Source organism: Macaca nemestrina, chromosome 10, assembly GCF_043159975.1.
Source record: "Macaca nemestrina isolate mMacNem1 chromosome 10, mMacNem.hap1, whole genome shotgun sequence".
In the NCBI taxonomy this organism is placed as follows: domain Eukaryota; kingdom Metazoa; phylum Chordata; class Mammalia; order Primates; family Cercopithecidae; genus Macaca; species Macaca nemestrina.
The window spans coordinates 10,962,243-10,977,126 of NC_092134.1; the positions used below are offsets into that span (position 1 = coordinate 10,962,243).

The window sequence follows — 14,884 nt, forward strand, 5'->3', positions numbered from 1 at the left end:
CATGGTCCTCACTCATGATGTCCCTCCAGTCAGCCACCTTCGAATCCTTCAAGATGCTGCCCCTGACACCATCTCCTCTGAGCCGGCCTGGCCTCTCCCAGCCTGCTGCCTATTCCTGCTGGGTCCCTCTGCTCTCCTCCACTCTGGGACGGTCTCACAGGAGCTCTTATGTAGCAGTATCTGCACACACGCGCCTTTCCCTGTTGACACTGCAACTGCTCTAGGGAAGACTGTTAGGTGGCTTGGCACATAGTAGGGGTTCAATTAACAATTCTTCACTATATGTCAAGAGCACTCGTAAATCCAGCCTCCGTGGTGGCACAGCCGTCTTGGGCAGCTCAGTTTTCCAAGCCATCTCTGGGCAGCCGGCATAGGGTTTCTCTTTTTCAGATGGCTTGAGATGGGCAAGGCACTATTTCTGGCCCATATCACAGTGGGGCTGTGGAGGTTTGATCTGACCACAGGCCACAGTCCTGCCCCTTCTCCAGTCCTACTCAGAAAGGCCACGTGGCAAGCCAAAATTTGCCAACAATAGTTGCAGCCTTCACAGGAAGCGCCTGAGCAACAACCATTCCGTGAACCTGGAACCTGCCCTGGAAGGCAGATGCCCTGGCTGTGCCGCTGGCAGGACCCTTGTGCCTATCCCCACCCAAACCCCCAAGGAGCCCAGGCTTTGGGCAATACAGGTCAGAAGGTTATGACACCCCCAGAAAAATGTCACAGTGCATCCTCTCAGCACACAAGAGACACGCAGACAGCAGCAGCTTCTGTGCAACCGATTAGGGACTCAGAGCAGTCACACGCCTTCTTCCTTCCTTCTCTCCCCAGTTCAAAGGCTCGTCTAACCCACCTCCATGCTGATGGCCTGGCCTCACTGGCAGTACAGCAGGCAGCTATGGCACTGGACAGCCACCGCTGTGTCATGGCGTACCTGCTGCTACCACAGCAGTGCCCTGGGTAAAATCAGAATGACATCCCCTCCTCCAGAGTGTGTTAATAAGGACTAAATGAAAGCACTCTTGTGTACAGTAAAATACACACACACATGCATGCTTAGACACACAACTGGTAAACCCTAAAGCAAACACAAAGATATTAATAACCATCTCAATGATCTAGAGTTAAGTTATTACTGAAAGGCATAAATTTTTTTTTTTTTTTTCTGAGATAGAATCTCGCTCTGTTGCCCAGGCTGGAGTGCAGTGGCGAGATCTTGACTCACTCCAACCTCTGCCTCCCGGGATCAAGAGATTTGCCTGACTCAGCCAACCGAGTAGCTTGGACTACAGGTGCCCACCACCACATCAGCCTAATTTTTTGTTTGTTTGTTTTTTGAGACAGAGTTTCGCTCTTGTTGCCCAGGCTGGAGTGCAGTGGCGCGATCTCGGCTCACGGCAACCTCTGCCTCCCGGATTCAAGTAATTTTCCTGCCTCAGCCTCCCGAATAGTCGGCATTACAGGCATGTGCCACCACACCCAGCTAATTTTGTATTTTTAGTAGAGACGGGATTTCATCATGTTGGTCAGGCTGGTCTGGAACTCCCAACCTCAGCTGATCTACCCGCCTCGGCCTCCCAAAGTGCTGGGATTATAGGCATGAGCCACCACACCTGGCCTAATTTTTGTATTTTTAGGAGAGACGGGGTTTCACCATGTTGGCCAGGCTGGTTTTGAACTCCTGACCTCAAGTGATCCTCCTGCCTCAGCCTCCAAAATTGCTGGGATTACAGTATGCACCATTGTGCCCAGCAAAAGGCATAATTTTAAAAAATTTAGTTTTGATTTTCATGGATACACAGTAGGTGCATATATCGAAGGGCACGATGTTTTTAACAACCCCTGCCCTGAAGTTCTTTCTCTTTTTTTTTTTTTTTTTGAGACGGAGTCTTGCTCTGTCGCCCAGGCTGGAGTGCAGTGGCCGGATCTCGGCTCACTGCAAGCTCCGCCTCCCGGGTTCAGGCCATTCTCCTGCCTCAGCCTCCCGAGTAGCTGGGACTACAGGCGCCCGCCGCCTCACCCGGCTAGTTTTTTGTATTTTTTAGTAGAGACGGGGTTTCACCGTGTTAGCCAGGATGGTCTCGATCTCCTGACCTTGTGATCCGCCCGTCTCGGCCTCCCAAAGTGCTGGGATTACAGGCTTGAGCCACCGCGCCCGGCAGTTCTTTCTCTTATGTTTGCCACATTGCCATGTGGTTCCTCTTCCTCCACAGGTGGAAAAGGTAACACTGGTGCCCTCTGCCAACACAAGGAACAGAGACCTGGGCAGAAGTCAGCTCCAAGTGCCAGACCAGCCCTGAGGGTGGGATCCACGTAGCTGCAGAGGCCTCACCCACTCTGCGCTGTGAAGAGCTGAGGACTGAAGGCAGGGAAAGCTGAGGCAGGGAGGCTCTCCTCATACAACATGTCTTTGGTGGGCCACACGTCACGCCTGCGTGCTCAGCGTCCTGAAGGGCAGATGGCTGTGGGCACGAGGTGGATAACCAACCTGGCCGGAGCAGTGAGGGGAGGCTTTCTGGAGGAAGTGGTGCTTAAGCAGAGGCCTAGAGGATAAGGAAAGCCAGCTCAGCCGAGAGGAGACAAAGCCCACGCAGTTCCTTCTGCCTGGCCTGTGGTGGCCCCAGTGAGCAGAACTCAGCCTGATCGAGGCAGTGAAAAGCCCTCAATGTGTGAACCGGGCATGGTGGCATGCGTCTGTAGCCCCAGCTACTGGGGAGACTGAGGCAGGAGGAGCGCTTGAGCCCAGGTGTTTGAGGTTGCAGTGAGCCATGATGGCACCACTGCACTCCAGCTTAAGTGAAAGAGCAAGACCCTGTCTCAAAAAACAAACAAACAAACAAAAATAACCAACCAAAAAAGGGAGTCTGAAGGCAGGGGGTAGCAGCAAACCTGGAGGGCAGAGGGTTTTAATCACATACAATGAGGGAAGCGGCAATACGCAGGGAAATTTAGCCTTACAGGCTAGAAGGTTTAGTTGAGGGTCCCCTCTTCTTCCTCTCTGTGAGCTGAAATGTTTCCCTTTTCTTTGGTGTTTACATCAAACACAGTCAGACTTCAGCAGCAACACGGAGATCAGAACTCCCAACTGGCATGACCCCTCCACCCCGAGTTTCTGTAATATCTCTACGGCCAACAGGTGGCGCTCAACAAACACAAAGAAGGGCATCCAACTCAAAATCCAAACTTAAACCAGCCACCGCCAGAAAGGGTCCACCGCCCGCACCCTCATGGCAATTTCAAGTCAAGATCAGAGGAGGCAACGCGTGAAGTTCTGTGATGCCTCAGAAGGGGGCAAGGTGGTAATGAATGCTTCAGGTGTTACAAAGGAAGGGACGCCCTCGACAACTCACGTCCAGAAACCCTGGGCAGGCTTGTATAGATTTCTCTCCTGATGGGCCTGGCAGAGCTGTTAGGCTATGCACTGTCAATCTTCAAGGAGGGGAGCGGGGACGTTTCCTACGCAGACATCCATGGGGGCCCTTCTTCACAGGGTACTCAGGAAAAGCTGCTCTAAAAATCCCACAAGGGGCTAGGCGCAGTGGCTCACGGCACTTTGGAGGGCTGAGGCGGGAGGATCACCTGAGTCAGACTAGCCTGGGCAATATAACAAGATCTCGTCTCTTAAAAAAAAAAAAAAAAAAAAAAAAATAGGGCTGGGCGCAGTGGCTTACACCTGTAATCCCAGCACTTTGGGAGGCCGAGGCGGGTGAATCACAAGGTCAGGAGATCAAGACCATCCTGGCTAACACGGTGAAACCCTGTCTCTACTAAAAATAGAAAAAATTAGCCAGGCGAGGTGGTGGGCGCCTGTAGTCCCAGCTACTCAGGAGGCTGAGGCAGGAGAATGGCATGAACCTGGGAGGCGGGGTTTGCAGCGAGCTGAGATGGCACCACTGCACTCCAGCCTGGGAGACAGTGAGACTGAAAGCATCTGCAGTTGCCGAGACTTCTGCTCCCCTAACTCACGCTGCCAGCTCAACATCTTCCAGACAAAGGTGACTGGGCTGCCTCTTAGTCTAACTTGGATTATGCCCCATTCCTTCTTTAAAGCAGACCAGAAACATGTCCTGACTATTTCTGTGAGACCACTGGCTTCCCCGAAGACACGAAATTCTCCTCTGGTCTCCACCTCCCGAACCTGCCCCTGCCATCTGCCCATCAGAAAAGTGAAGGCCGACGGCACTCACCCATTCGCTAGCCATCTCCTCCCCCTCTGTGGGAAGGCCATCAACTAGGGTCGCCAGCACAGGGTCTGGCATGTGGGAGGTGTTTTAAATATGCAGTTATTAAATGAATGCTAAATTTTCCATGAAGAACAATCTTTACACCACCCTGCCACGGCCGCCCTTCCTAGAAGGCAGGTTCTTGACGTGAAACAGGAAATTCACAGTACAACAAAGGTCTTTCTCAAAACTTTTCTTGGATGAAACTAGCAAACTATGAATTCCTCAGAGGTCTGGCAAGAGACTGCTTTGGAATGGAAGGAAATTAAATTGCAAGACATGCACAGACCAAGCTGGAAGTAAGAACAGGGGCGGGCAGAGAGGGCAGGCAGGGCATGGCAAGGTCAGGGGTCCCTAATTCTGTTGGTTCCGGCTGGGACGAACTCCTGACTCCTGCTTAGACCATTCTCTCCAAAAGAAAGCAGGCAAGAGGCTGGGCACGGTGGCTCACGCCTGTAATCCCAGCAATTTGGGAGGCCGAGGTGGGCAGATCACGAGGGTTAGGAGTTTGAGACCAGCCTGGCCAACATGGTGAAACCCCGTTTCTACTAAAAATACAAAATTAGTCAGGCGTGGTGGCACGTGCCTGTAATCCCCGCTACTCAGGAGGCTGAGACCTCGCCAATGCACTCCAGCCTGGGCAACAGAGCAAGACTCTATCTCAATTAAAAAAAAAAAAAAAAGCTGGATGCAGTGGCTCACGCCTGTAATCGCAGCACTTTGGGAGGCCGAGGCAGGCGGTTCATGAGGTCAAGAGATCAAGACCATCTTGGCCAACATGGTGAAACTCCATCTCTACTAAAAATACAAAAATTAGCTGGGTGTGGTGGTACGTGCCTGTAGGCCCACCTACTTGGGAGGCTGAGGCAGGGGAATCGCTTGAATCTGAGAGGTGGAGGTTGCAGTGAGCCAAGATGGCGCCACTGCACTCCAGCCTGGCAACAGAGCGAGACTCCGTCTCAAAAAAAAAAAACAAAAAACAAACAAAAAAAAAAACCAAGCATGCAGAGGGCTCTGGGGCTGTCATTATGGGTCTCACAACAGTGGTGGAGCCCATTCATTTGTTCATTCAACCATATTTGTTTGTCATGGGGCAACATTTCCTCACCATTCCTGGTGCTTCTTAGAGGGACACCCCTTAGCAAAACACCCCTGGCTTCCTCCCTACTCCCTGACAGACAGGTAGAGTGGGGCATCTCAGTGAGTGCTGCAGGACAGGTACAGTGAGGGCTGCAGGACAACCTGGGCTGGGGTCGTTCCCTCCTTCCCCTGCTCCTGAAGAGGGGATGGGGGTGGAAGGTCAGTCTGGGCTTCTCTTACAAGCCATATCCTCAGCTTGGTCAACAATAAAGTTAATATTTTGGCCAACATCTGCTGGCTCTTTTTCTTGTAGTAAAGTAAATATAAAAATTTACCATTTTAACCATTTTAAAGTAGATGATTCAGTGCCATTAAGAACATTCACAATGTTTTCTAACCAGCACTATTACCTAGTTCCCCACTTGTAATCCTAGCACTTTGAGGGGCCAAGGCAGGAGAACTGCTTGAGCCCAGGAGTTTGAGACCGGTCTGGGTAACTTAGTAAGACCCCCACGTCCACAAAAAATTAGAAAATTAGCTGGGCTTGGTGGCATGTGCCTGTGGTCCTAGCTACTCAGGAGGCTGAGATGGGAGGATCGCTCTAGCCCAGGAGGTCAAGGCTGCAGTGAGCCACTATTGTACCACTGCACTCCAGCCTGGGTGACAGGGCAGGACCCTGTCTCAAAAGAAAAGAGAAAAGAAAGAGAAGGAAAGAAGGAAGGGAAGAGAAAAAAAGAGGAAGGAAAGAAGGGAGGGAGGGAGGGGGAAAGAAAAAAAATACTCTCAGAACTTCATTACTTTCAAGGCAGAATCATATTCCATGCATAGATGGACCACATTCTATTTATCCATCATCAGTAGGCCACAGGTTGTATCCACCTTTCGGCTATGGCAAATAGCGCTGCTACAAAGTGACTCCTCCGTTTTATTTCCCAATCAGTGTAGAGCTCTGGTGGGGAAGAGTTCTCATCACTGAGCTGGTGCTGGGGATAGAATGATGGGCAAAAACAATTGTGAGCCTTCTTGAAGGGCAAGCTGAGAACTGCCCATCAACATCATAACTGCACATCCCTGTGGCCCACAAGCCCCCTCCAAGGAAGTGATTCGACAGATTCACTTCACATGGGCACAAAGACATGAAGAGGGCCGGGCGCGGTGGCTCAAGCCTGTAATCCTAGCACTTTGGGAGGCCGAGACGGGCGGATCACGAGGTCAGGAGATCGAGACCATCCTGGGTAACACAGTGAAACCCCGTCTCTACTAAAAATACAAAAACTTAGCCGGGCAAGGTGGCAGGCGCCTGTAGTCCCAGCTACTCGGGAGGCTGAGGCAGGAGAATGGCGTGAACCCGGGAGGCAGAGCTTGCAGTGAGCTGAGATCCGGCCACTGCACTCCAGCCTGGGTGACAGAGCGAGACTCCGTCTCAAAAAAAAAAAAAAAAAAAAAAAGACATGAAGAGAAGGACATTAAACTGCAGCACTGTTTGCAGCAGCAAAAGGTTGAAAATAACCTAGATATTCATCACAGGGGACCAGTCAAAACTGGCATATCTATACAGTGGAACACTATGGGGTAATTTTTAAAATAACACATTTCTATGTGGTAACATACAGGGAAGACCTACAAGAAGCACTGTTAAGTAAGTGCAAAAACAAAAATAAAACCAAGGTGCAAGACATACGGTATGGCTACCATTTGTTTTTCTTTTTTCTGTTTTTTTGTTTGTTTGAGACGGAGTCTCGCTCTGTCACCCAGGCTAGAGTGCAAGCCTGGCTCATTGCGAGCTCCGCCTCCCTGGTTCACGCCATTCTCCTTCCTCAGCCTCCCGAGTAGCTGGGACTACAGGTGCCCGCCACCGTGCCCAGCTAATTTTTTGTAGTTTTAGTAGAGATGGGGTTTCACTGTGTTAGCCAGGATGGTCTTGATCTCCTGACCTCGTGATCTGCCCGCCTCAGCCTCCCGAAGTGCTGGGAATACAGGCGTGAGCCACCGTGCCCGGTCCATTTGTTTTTTATTTTTATTTTTATTATCTATTTATTTTTTGAGATGGAGTCTTGCTCTGTTGCCAGGCTGGAGTGCAGTGGCGATCTCAGCTCACTGCAACCTCTGCCTCCCGGGTTCAAGCAATTCTCCTGCCTCAGCCTCCCGAGTAGCTGTGATTACAGGCATGTGGCACCATGCCTGGTAAATTTTTGTAATTTTAGTAGAGACGGGGTTTTGCCATGTCAGCCAGGGTGGTCTCGAACTCCTGGCCTCACATGATCCACCCACCTTGGCCTCCCAAAGTGCTGGGATTACAGGCGTGAGCCACCACGCCCGGTCCGGTATGGCTACCGTTTATATTCAGAGATATCCACACAGACACATAGGAAAGGAGGGAGGAGAAAAGACAGCCAGGATGGATACATAAGAAAAGGGTAAGAGTGCCACAGTGATTTCCCTTTGCAGAGATGAGCTGGAGAAGCAAGGGGTCCAGTGAGAAGGAGTGTTCACTGGTCACCGTTTTGTATTGTTGAAATATGACACTGGAATGTACAGCATTCCTCCCTTTACTGTGGTATCGTGGTTTACCCATGATCAACCACTGTCTGAAAATATTACATGGAAAGTTGCAGAAATAAACAATCTCTAAATCCTAAACTATGCACCGTTTGGAATAGCATGAAATCTCATGCTGTGCGCTCTGTCCCGCCTGGGACATGACTTGTCCCTTTGTCCAGCAGATCCACACGGTAGTTGCCACTCATCTGCTAAGTCACTTAGCAGCCATCTCAGTGGTCAGATCCATGGTTGTGGTATCACAGTGCTTATGTTCAGGTAGCCCTTATTTTACTTAATAATGGCCACAAAGCATAAGAGTAGTGAGGCTGGCAATTCAGATATGCCCAAGAGAAGCCTTAAAGTGCTTTCACTAAGTGAAAAGGTGAAAGTTCTTGACTTAAGAAAAAACTCATAGGCTGAGGTTGCTAAGATCTATGGTAAAAACAGATTTTCTCTCCGTGCACTTGTGAAGAGATTGTCATAACTGCTCTGTGTTATGATTGTTGTTAATCTCTTACTGTGCCTCACTTATAAATTAAGTTTTATCACAAGTATATAGCTAACATGTGAAAAAATAGAGTGTATACAGGGTTTGGTACGATCTGAGCTTTCAGGCATCCACTGGGGTCTTAGAACACACCCCCTCAGATAAGGGGGACTACTGTATTACTTTTTCAAAGCAAACAAGGAAAAAAGACCAGGTAAGGTCCAAGACATTCCAGGGCTTCTAGTTAACTGCGGAAGACAATTCATCACAAAAAGAGATATAAACTTGTGAATGAGTCAACTCTGGGCACCAGATCCAGATATGAGGATCACAGTTATTAGGTGGTTTCAATGGGGGAGTAGAGGAATGACTCTTCCAGGAGTCCAATTCACTTGCTTCAAAAGGGCAGTCTCTATCGGCTGGTCCTGGGATGTGGGCCTGGTCCCACAGGCTGCCAGCAGCCAAAGCTAACAGGCTACAGATGAACAAAGGTTCACTGAGGAGCCAGGACGCGGGAGGGGCCACCGCCAGTGGCATGGCAGGAGGGGCAGTGTGCAGGTCAGGCCGCCCACCGAGCAGAGAGCCTCCTATGGAGGAAGCCCAGGGGTTTCAGGTCCTGCTCCATCCTCCTCGTGGCATCCTTGGCATCTTTTTTCTTATATTCAAAGAACATCCTGTTGGAGAAGCAGGCTCCGAGGGCTGTGGCGGGAAGGCTGGTGCACACTCCAGTGTGCGAGCGTTCGAGTGCTTGCAGGTGTTCCGCCCACGTGCGTGCCAGCTTGTTTGTGAGGGTGTATGTTTGTCTTTTTTGTGTGAAAAGCAGGGAGTAATCATTTCCATGACCATCCAAAAATAGGGCAATTGAGGGAGTGGATACTAGGCAAGATGTGCCAGCCTGCAATGGTGACTTTACCCTGCCTGGGATGGGCTGTGTCCAGGCCTTCCACTAGAGGACAGACACCACCATGCCTAGACCACTTCTAACCAACAAAGAAAGCAGAGTGGCTCCATTTCTGGCCTTGTCACCCAGGCCAGCCCAGTCTACCCTCTGCAAAACAGTGACCACATCCACCACTCAGGACAGCGGGGTCGGCCATAGCAGATATGAGGGCCTGGGCCCAGCACACGGTCAATGCTGGGCATGCTGAGGCACGCTCTTGAGTTTTAGGAGATTCTTGGGCATGTTCTTAAGTTTCCTGTCAGATTCAAGCCATACGTGGACTTTTAGGCAGGGGCAGGGACCCCTGGGCAGGGCACCATTTAAAGCCAGAGTCGGCCGGGCACGGTGGCTCAAGCCTGTAATCCCAGCACTTTGGGAGGCCGAGACAGGCAGATCACGAGGTCAGGAGATCGAGACCATCCTGGCTAACACGGTGAAACCCCGTCTCTACTAAAAAATACAAAAAAGTACTAGCCGAGCGAGGTGGCGGGCGCCTGTAGTCCCAGCTACTCGGGAAGCTGAGGCAGGAGAATGGCGTGAACCCGGGAGGCGGAGCTCGCAGTGAGCCGAGATCTGGCCACTGCACTCCAGCCTGGGTGACAGAGCAAGACTCCGTCTCAAAAAAAAAAAAAAAAAGCCAGAGTCCTAGGTTTCCTCGCCAGGAGAGTAAACCCCAATCAGACCCCAAGGTGCTCCCCACTCCTCTAGACTGGAGATGAAACCAGATTTGCAAGAGGCAAACTTGGTGTTTCACTTCAATTTGCATTATTTGTTAATGAAATTTCACAATTAAAAACCTGTGTGTTAGCCATGTGTCCCTTATTTTCTAAGCTGTTCGCCCAAGCCCATTGCCTTTTCTAATAACTTATTCTGAAATAATTATAGACTCACAGGAACTCACACAAATGGAACACAGAGCTCCATGCACCCTTCACCCACCTTTCCCCAGTGGTGGCTCTTATATCTCTGGAGCACAATGTCCAAACCGAGAAACTGGCTTTGGGACATTACTGGCAAACAGACTACGTGTCATTTACAGTCATTGAAATGTCAACGTTGTGGGTGTGTGTTTTGAGATGGAGTCTCGCTCTGTTGCCCATGCTGGAGTGCAGCAGCACAATCTCGGTTCACTGCAACCTCTGCCTCCCAGGTTCAAGCGATTCTCCGGCCTCAGCCCCCCAAGTAGCTGGGATTACAGATACTGCCATCATGCCTGGCTAATTTTTGAGTTTTTGTAAAGACAGGGTTTCACCATGTTGGACAGGCTGGTGGTGAACTCCTGACTTCAGGTGATCCGCCCACCTCAGCCTCCCAAAGTGCTGGGATTACAAGTGTGAGCCGCCGTACCCAGGTGTCAGCCATTGTTTCCCTTGCTATTTTATATTTGCAATATTATAACATTAGTGGTATTTAATGCTTTGTGATGTTTCCGCAAATGCCTCCCCTAGGATTTTCATTGTCTTTTACTTGTTTTTATGGCATGTCTTTTGTTTGTTTGTTTTGAGACGGAGTCTCACTCTGTCGCCCAGGCTGGAGTGCAGTGGCGCGATCTCGGCTCACTGCAAGCTCTGCCTCCTGGTTTTACGCCATTCTCCTGCCTCAGTCTTCTGAGTAGCTGGGACTACAGGCGCCGGCCACCGCACCCGGCTAATTTTTTGTATTTTTAGTAGATACAGGGTTTCACCGTGTTAGCCAGGATGGTCTTGATCTCCTGACCTCGTGATCCACCCGCCTCGGCCTCCCAAAGTGCTGGGATTACAGGCATGAGCCACCGCGCCCAGCCTATGGCATGTCTTTTGAATGTAGGTTACATATTTGTGTAGTCATCTCTACTGGTCTTTCTTTTTTTTTTTTTTTTTTTATTTGAGAAGGAGTTTAGCTCTTGTTGCCCAGGCTGGAGTGCAATGGTGTGATATTGACTCACTGCAACCTCCGCCTCCCGGGTTCAAGCAATTCTCCTGCCTGAGCGTCCTGAGTAGTTGGGATGACAGGTGCCCGCTACCACGCCCAGCTAATTGTTTGTATTTTTAGTAGAGATAGGGTTTCACCATGTTGGTCAGGGTGGTCTTGATCTCCTGATCTCAGGTGATGCACCTGCCTTGGCCTCCCAAAGTGCTGGGATTATAGGCGTGAGCTACTGCGCCCGGCTGCTACTGGTTTTTCTTTAGAATTTCTTGTACTGCTTTCCCTGTCTGCCCTCCCACCCATTCAGAGATTTAGTTTTCACTTTTATCTTTTAAGCTTCTTTTGTAGTTGTATTGATTAAAAATATACATGTCCATAATGAAAGAAAATTCAAACAAAAAGGAAAAGTGCAAAGAATAAAAGCAAAGTCACCTTCAATTCCACCACCTGGAAATAACCTGTTACATTTTGGTGATAACATTGTGTAGCAAAGAAGCAGTCTTCCTGGTTGGGTGCAGTGGCTCACGACTGTAATTCCAGCACTTTGGGAGGCCGAGGTAGGTGGATCATTTGAGGTCAGAAGTTCAAGACCAGCCTGGACAACATGATGAAACCCTATCTCTACTAAAAATTTAAAAATTAGCAGGGTGGTAGTGGTGCATGCCTGTAATCCCAGCTACTCAGGAGGCTGAAGCAGGAGAATCACTTGAACCCAGGAGGTGGGGGTTGAGGTGAGCAGAGATCGTGACACTGCACTCTAGACTGGGCAACAGAGTGAGACCCTGTCCCTTACCCCTCCCCCCCCCAAAAAAAAGAAGCAACCTTCCCGAAGAGAGGTCCAGTCTTTGCCCTGGGCTGCTGTGAGGTGAATTCTAGGCCCTTGGAATTAGAAATTAGTTCTGTCTGATGGGAGTGTCTTTGTTTGCCTGGGGGCTTTGGCCACAGAACAGTTACCAATCTGATTTACAACGGGGGCCTGGAGCACAGGGTATCAGTTCCAACCTCCAGAGGAAAGGATAACTAAAGGTCTTAACCAGACATCTGGGAGGGGCTGGAGACTAAAGGTCAACCACAGGGGTGGAATGGATCAAGTACAGTAAAAACTTGACTCTTGGCTGATTTTAATTTGAATCCTTTCCTTAAAATATACTACAACCACAAATATAATACTTTTCAGTGCGTTCTGTTTTTCCTAGTGAATTACTGAACCTGAGGGTGGTTTTGGGAACTCCCCAATTTGTACTGGTGTTAGAAATGAAGGCAGTCAGCTGGGCGCGGTAGCTCACGCCTGTAGTCCCAGCACTTTGGGAGGCTGAGGTGGGCAGAGCACGAGGTCAGGAGATCGAGACCATCCTGGCTAACACGATGAAATCCCATCTCTACTAAAAATACAAAAAAATTAGCCGGGCATGCTGGCGGGCACCTGTACTCCCAGCTCCTCAGGAGGCTGAGGCAGGAGAATGGCGTGAACCCGGGAGGCAGAGCCTGCAGTGAGCTGAGATCGTGCCACTGCACTCCAGCCTGGGTGACAGAGCAAGACTCCGTCTCAAAAAAAAAAAAAAGAAAAGAAAAAAAAAGAAATGAAGGCAGTTATATGGACTGTTCTAACTCTGTAGTTGGCCCTTAAGTCCTGGCAATACATATTCATCTGATTATGTATGTATATAAATAAAGATAAAAATATATAAATAGGCTGGACGTGGTGGCTCACATCTGTAATCCTAGCACTTTGGGAGGCTGATGCGGGTGGATCGCTTGAACCCAGGAGAGCGAGACCAGCCTGGACAGCATGGCGAAACCATATGTCTACAAAAGATACAAAAATTAGCCAGGTGTGGTGGTACATGCCTGTAGTCCCAGCTACTTGGTAGGCTGAGGTGGGAGCAGCACCTGAGTCCAGGAGGCGGAGGCTGCAGGGCTGCAGTGAGCTATGAACTCACCATTGTACTCTAGCCTGCGTGGCTGAGTGAGACCCTGTCTCAAAACAAAAAAACCAAAAAATCCATATATATATGAATAACATAATGCTTAAATAGGTAGGAACAGGTTTGTTTTATAACGCAATTTTCACTTATATGTCACAGACATCTTATGCCAATAAAGTTTTATATTATTTTATTTTTATGTACAGAATATTTCACTGTACATATTTATCATAATCTACTTAACCATTTCCCCATAGACATACATTTATATTAACAGATGTGCTTTTTCAAACAAACAATGCTGTGATAAACACTAATTTTCATTAACATAGTTGAAATTCAGAAGTCCTTTCTTTTATGTTTTTTGTGTTGTACCTAACAAGGCTTTTTCCTAGCCTAAGACTTTGAAAACACTTACCTATTTCCTTCTAGAACTTTCATAGCTTCCCTTGTTACATTCAATTCAATAAAGCCAACTGGGATTTATTTGGTGGAATGAACGTACAGGGATGATGTAGGGATCCTGCTTTAGGTAGGATTTCCTAAATAACCCATCTTTCCCCATTAAAGTAAAGGTCCATCTTCATCATACACCCCCTTCCCATAGATACATATATTTGGGGCCACTTCTGGATGCTGTTTCTTACGGGGTTTTGTACATCCATTTTTAATGATTTCACTTTTTACATAACTCTGATTTATCTGGGGAAAAAATCAATTTAGTTCTTTACACAGCTCACCAAAAGAAATTCCAACTAGTTATCTCATTGTCTCATCTTCCCACAATGACTTATGACACTTCCATGAATATATGTTGCATCTTCACATACACCAGGGCTTGTTCTGGGCCCTGCATCACCACTGACCTTTGTCCAATCCTGTGCTGCTATCACACTAATATAATCATCACGACTCTGTGATATACTTTACTATCTAGGTAAGGTTAGCACCCATCATCTTTTAAAACAATTTTAGAATTCTTGCCTACTATTCTCTCAAGTGAACTTTACAACCATGTTGACAAATCTCAAAAGAAAACTATTCTAAAAGAAAAAACAGAAAAACTATTTTATTTATTTATTTATTTATTTATTTATTTTTTTGAGACGGAGTCTCGCTCTGTCACCCAGGCTGGAGTGCTGTGGCCGGATCTCAGCTCACTGCAAGCTCCGCCTCCCGGGTTCCCGCCATTCTCCTGCCTCAGCCTCCCGAGTAGCCGGGACTACAGGCGCCCGCCACCTCGCCCGGCTAGTTTTTTTTTTTGTATTTTTTAGTAGAGACGGGGTTTCACCGTGTTAGCCAGGATGGTCTCGATCTCCTGACCTCGTGATCCGCCCGTCTCGGCCTCCCAAAGTGCTGGGATTACAGGCTTGAGCCACCGCGCCCGGCCTATTTATTTATTTTTTGAGATGGAGTCTCACTCTGTCGCCCAGGCTGGAGTGCAGTGGCGCAATCTCGCCTCACTGCAAGCTCCGCCTCCCAGGTTCACGCCATTCTCCTGCCTCAGCCTCCTGAGTAGCTGGGACTACAGGCATCCACCACCATGCCCGGCTAATTTTTTGTTTTTTTTTTTTTTTTTTTTTTTTTTTTTGAGACGGAGTCTCGCGCTGTTGCCCAGGCTGGAGTGCAGTGGCGCGATCTCGGCTCACTGCAAGCTCCGCCTCCTGGGTTCACGCCATTCTCCTGCCTCAGCCTCCTGAGTAGCTGGGACTACAGGCGCCCGCCACCGCGCCCGGCTAATTTTTTGTATTTTTAGTAGAGACAGGGTTTCACTGTGGTCTCGATC

At 49.0% G+C, this 14,884-nt stretch overlaps 1 protein-coding gene across 2 annotated transcripts in view; it reads right to left on the minus strand.

The window, feature by feature from the left end:
• Positions 1-14,884, minus strand: part of MLXI (MLX interacting protein) — a 72,113-nt gene that overhangs the window by 20,842 nt on the left and 36,387 nt on the right. The window lies entirely within an intron of this gene.